Raw genomic sequence first — 6,324 nt, 5'->3', positions numbered from 1 at the left:
CATATAATTACATAATTTCAAGATAGCTACAATTAACACCATGTTATATTTTAGAAGGCTCATGATGACTTGTCAAAGGAATTTCTAAGAATTCAGAGAGGCATCTTAACAAATATGTTTCTTGCCATTAACACTATTTCCCAGTATGTATTTATGTATTTCTTCCATCAAGTGTTTCTAATAATTAGTTAGGGATAGCTGATTTAATTATTCCCATACAAAGTTAGAGCATTTGAGTGACTTCAACTTATGAAAGCACTTTTACAGTTAATAAGTTAAAAAATAAACTTGAATTATGCAAGATATAAGTCTCAATTATATGGAACTCATAGGAATCTTCTACTTTCTCTATTTTTCTCTTTCTCTTTGTAATGTCTTTAACTTGATGTAGATGTATGTTTTTTTTTTTTAAGATTTTATTTATTTTATTTGAGAGAGAAAGAATGAGAGACAGAGAGCATGAGAGGGAGGAGGGTCAGAGGGAGAAGCAGACTCCCTGCTGAGCAGGGAGCCCGATGCGGGACTCGATCCCGGGACTCCAGGATCATGACCCGAGCTGAAGGCAGTCACCCAACCAACTGAGCCACCCAGGCGCCCAGATGTATGGTTTTTTTGTTCCATTTCTTACCCCCCGTATGGATGGATGCAACCATTTAGGATTTTATTGCGCCATATGTTCTGGATTTTCTTCTTGATCCTCTAGCTATTTATTCTCCTTCACCTTGACTTTAAATGTGGAATTTGATAAGGATCTCATCTGTGTTTTATAAGTCTCAGTTGTTTTGCTTATGCTTGAGTGATAAAATAAAAGCCATAATTTGGAAACTCCCTCTTCTTTTCACCTGTAAATTTATCTGTAATTATCCTTATCCTTATTATTATTATTATTATTTTGAGAGAGAGAGAGCAAGAGGGTTGGGGGAGAGGGAGAGAGAGAATCTTAAGCAGACTCCAAGCCCAGCTTGGAGCCCCACGTGGGTTTTGATCTCACAACCCTGAAATAATGACCTGAGCCAAACAAGAGTCAGGTACCTAACAAACTAAGCCATGCAGGCACCCCATCCCTATTATTTTCTTCTTTCCTCCTGTCATAATGAAGAAGGTGTACTTCATTTTACCAAATGCCATTCTCCTCACTTGTGTTAATACCATTCCATTTTTATCTCATGGGGGATTTTATTTCTTAGATTACCCTTTCTCGTGGTGCCTGGGTGGCTCATTGGTTAAGCATGGGATTCTTGATTTCCACTCAGGTCATGATCTCAGGGTTGTGAGATCAAGATCCGTGTGTGCTCTGCAATGGGCATGGAGTCTGCTTAAGATTCTCTCTCTCTCCCTCTTCCTTTGCACCTGCCCCCACCTCCCCACCTCTCACTCTTCCTCTCTTAAAAAAAAAAAAAAAAATCCTTTCTCTTCTGATTGAATAATCTTTCCCTTTCTGCTAGATTAGTCCCCTTAGATTACATGTATTAGTCTTCCAATTAAAAAATCCGTGACTCCCAGATTTTTTCTAGGTATAACCCACTTCTTTGCTTCCCTTCCTAGTCAAGCTTCTGTTTTTACCACATAGTCTCTACATCTTCAATATTAGTCATTTTCATCTCCTCATCGTCCAGTTTCTAATCATGACTTCACTGAATCTGCTCTTGTCAACATCACCAAACACATTGATGTTACTAATCCAATGTGCTTCTCTATCTTCATTTTACTTCATTTTGCAACAGTATTCAACATGGTGAGCCAACCTCTCTCCTCCTCTCTTCCTTCAGCCTCTATCTACTTTCTGGTTTTCCTTCTTTCTCACTGGTTGCTCTTTTTCATATTCTGGTTTTTTTTATAGGCAAATTCTACCAAACATTTATTTATTTATTTATCTATCTATTTATTTATTTATTACTGTATCTTTTTTTTATTATTATGTTATGTTAATCACCATACATTACATCATTAGTTTTTGATGTAGTGTTCCATGATTCATTGTTTGCGTATAATACCCAGTGCTTCATGCAGTATGTGCCCTCTTTACTTATTTATTTATTTTATTTTTTATTATTATTTTTTTTTAGTACGTGCCCTCTTTAATACCCATCACCAGGCTAACCCATCCCCCCAACCCCCTCCCCTCTAGAACCCTCAGTTTGTTTCTCAGAGTCCATAGTCTCTCATGGTTCGTCTCCCACTCCGATTTTACTGGCTTATCTTCTGTTTGACCTAAAGACTCATTTGGATCTAATTCTCATCTTTTTTTTAATCCTCTCTTTTCTAAGTATTTGCAATCTTTTCCATGGATTTATTTATTTATTTATTTATTTTTTTTTTTTTAAGATTTTATTTATTTGAGAGAGAGACTGAGATAGAGAGAGCATGAGAGGGGGGGGGTCAGAGGGAGAAGCAGACCCCCCGCTGAGAAGGGAGCCCGATGCGGGACTCGATCCCGGGACTCCAGGATCACGACCTGAGCCGAAGGCAGTCGCTCAACCAACTGAGCCACCCAGGCGCCCTTTTCCATGGATTTAAAACACAGACTTTTACATGAAGACCTATATCTCCAATGCAGATCTTTTTTTGGACTCTAGCTTCACATTTCCAACAGATGTTTGACTCCACTTCAAGATTTCACAGACATCTTATACTTAATTTATTCAAAATGCAACCTTCATTTTTTTTTTCTTCAAGTCTTTTACTATTCCCTGATGCCCTGTCTCACCACTTACTTAGAAACCTAGGGTTTCTCCTTGACTTTTCCCCTTCTCTCAACAATGCCCAATCCCCTCGCATAAATTTTAGCGTGACCTATTAATTGTATCTTCAAATTATCTCTTGGTTCCTTGCACTTCTGCTTCTTCTACTTGGAAAGTTTTTTTCTCACCTCTTCTCCTAATAACTTCTATTCATCATTCAAATCTTAGCTCAAAGACCATTTCTACATGGACATTTACCCAGGATTATGTCAAGTCCTCTTATTACGTCATGACTTTCTGTAATTTTCTTTTTATCACTCATCATAGTACTATGGGACAATGTCTATTTTGTTCTTTATTGAATCCTTGAGTCAAGACCGTGTTTGGCACATATTAGGTAGGAGCTCAATAATTATTTATGAAATAAATTGAGATAATGAAGGAGAAGAAGAAAAAAATTATCAGGTTTTGAGAAGGAGTGCTAGTGATTCTTCTCATTCCCTCCCCAGTTCTTCCCCAATTAAATTAATACCTGTTTACTCTGATTTATTAGGTCATAAATGCCATGTAATTTCAATAGAAACAAAAATTTATTTGACAAAATTAAACATCTTTTCATAATAAAAACTCTCAATAATTAGGTATAAAAGCAATTCACCTCAACATAGTGAATCCCATATATGAACAAGCCCACAGCTAACATCATGCTCAATGGCGAAAATCTGAAAGCTTTTCCTCTAAAATCAAGAACAAGACAAGGATGCCCATTTTCACCACTTCTATTCAACATACTACTAGAAGTCCTACCCAGAGAAATTAGGCAAGACATAAAAATAAAAGGCATCCAAATCAGAAAATAAGAAGTAAAATTTTCTGTGTGCAAATGACATAATCATATACATGGAAACTCCTGACGACTCCACCAAAACCTGTTAGAATTAATAAATTTAGTAAGTTGCCAGATACAAAGTAAACATGCAAATATCAGTTGTATTTCAATACACTAACAATGAACTAGCAAAAGAAAAAAAAGCAATCTCATTTGTAATATCATGCAAAGCAAATACTGAGGGTTAAATTTAACCACGGAGGTGAAAGATCTATACACTGAAAACTGTAAGACATTGATGAAAGAAATTGAAGAAGACACAAATAAATGGAAAGATACCCCGTGTTCTTGGATTAGAAAAGAATGTTGTTACAATGTCTATACTACCGAAAGTGGTCTCTTGATTCAATACAATCCCCATCAAAATTCCAATTACATTTTTTCAAGAAATAGAAAAAAATCCTAAAATTCATACAGAACCACAAAAGACTCCAAATAACTCAAGCAATCTTGAGAAAGACAGACAAAGCTGGAGGCATCACACTTTCTGATTTCAAACTATACTACAAATGTATAGTAATCAAAAGAGTATGGAACCAGCATAAATACACATACATGGACCAATGGAATAGAATACAGAGCCCAGAAATAAACCTATGTATATATAGTCACTAATTTTTGACAAGAGTGCCAAGAACACACAATGGGGAAAGGATAGTCTCTTCAATAAATGGTGCTGTGAAAACTATATCCACATGTAGAAGAATGAAACTGGACCCCTATCTTACAACACCCACAAAAATTAATTAGAAATGAATTAAAGACTGAAATGTAGGGGCGTCTGGGTGGCTCAATCCATTAAGCATCCGCCTTCAGCTCAGGTCATGATCTCAGGGTCCTGGGATCGAGCCCCACATCAGGCTTCCTGCTCAGCAAGGAGTCTGCTTCTCCCTCAGCTTCTGCCTCTGCTCCTCTCCCTGGTTGTGCTCACTCTCTCTTTCACTCTCTCTCTCCCTAAAATAAATTAAATCTTAAAAACAAAAAGACTTAACTGTAGAAGCTGGAACCATAAAACTCCTAGAAGAAAACAAAGTTTCATGACATTGGTCTTCGAATGATTTCATGGATATAGCCCTAAAAGCACAGACAAGAAAAAGTAAAAATAAATAAGTGAGACTACATCAAACTAAAAAGTATCAACATAGCAAGGGAAACAGTCAACAAAATAAAAAGACAACCTACAAAATGGGAGAAAATATTTGCAAGCCATATATCTGATAAGAGGTTACTATTCAAAATATATAAGGAACTCTTACAACTCAAAAGCAGTAATAATAACAACAACAATAATACCCATTTTAAAAATGGGCTAAAGACCTAAGTAGACATTTTTCCAAAGAAGTCATACAAATGTCCCATAGGTTCATAAAAAGGTGCTCAACATCACTAATCATCAGAGAAATGCAAAACAAAACCATAATGAGATGTCACTTTACACCTATTAGGATGTCTATTGTTGAAAAGATGACAAATGTTAGCAAGGTTAAAAGGGAACCATTGTACACTGCTGTTAGGAATGTAAATTGGTACAGCCATTATGGAAAACAGTATGGAGGTCCTCAAAAAATTAAAAATAGAACTACCATGTGACCCAGAAATCTCTGCTATATTTCTGAAGGGTATGAAATCATTATTTTGGTTGATATGTGCCCTCCCATGTTCACTGCAGCATTATTCAGAATAGTCAAGATATAGAAGCCATCTAAATGTCAACAGATAATGGGTAAAGAAAAAATATATATGCAATGGAATATTATTTAACCATAAAAAGAAGAAAATTCTGTAATTTATGAGAACATGTATGAACCTGGAGGGCATTATGCTGACTGAAATAAGCCAGGCAGACAAATACTGCATGGTATCACTTATATATGAAATCTAAAAAAAAATAAAGCTGAACTCACAGAAACAGAAAGTGGAAATGGTAATTGTCAGGGCATGGGGGTAGAGAATGAGATGTAAGGTAAATGATAATCAACTTCTATTTGTAAGATGAATAAGTTCTAAGAATCTAATGTACAGCAAGGTGACTATAGTTAATAATAGGGTATTGTGTTACTTGAAATTTTCTGAGAATTGATCTTAATAGTTCTCACACACACACAAAAAATTAATTACGTGAGGTGATGAATGTGGTAATTAACTTGATCTTGGTAATTATTTCACAATGTATATCAAAGCATCACGTTGTACACTTGAAATATATACAATTTTGTCAATTATTCCTCAGTAAAGCTGGAAACAAAATCATGGAGAAGTCAAGTACTTTAGCAAAATCCCGTCATGTTTTCAGGATCTCTAAGTTATAAGAGCAGCCAATTTTTTTTGTAAATTATCCCCCTCTTTTGTCAACATAGTATTCTTAAAACAGGAAAAATGATGCCACATTGATCTGGATATAACACATTTTAAATCCATTTATGCTATGTTCTTAGTGATTTCTCATACTTAAGAACTTAACGTATAGAAGCAATTCTGCCTGTGAATCCTGAGCTATTTCTCTTCTCATGGAAGGGAAAATATGTTGAAGAATCATTGTTCATGATTAGACTCTCACTTGCAAGTCAAAACTGAACCACTAAACATCATCATGGAATATGATCACAGAGAATGATTGAAACAAGCTCAGTGCCCTTCCAGACTAATCTCAACATTGTGATTAATAGTAGCATTATTATTATCATTAAGCTTCCAAATAAAGTACATCTAGATGTTGGACCAATAAATGATAAAAGCTTCCAAAAAGACACTTAT

Source organism: Mirounga leonina, unplaced genomic scaffold (genome assembly GCF_011800145.1).
Source record: "Mirounga leonina isolate KUSES-001 unplaced genomic scaffold, KU_Mleo_1.0 Mir_173, whole genome shotgun sequence".
Classification (NCBI taxonomy): Eukaryota; Metazoa; Chordata; class Mammalia; order Carnivora; family Phocidae; genus Mirounga; species Mirounga leonina.
This window is presented reverse-complemented; position numbering follows the sequence as displayed.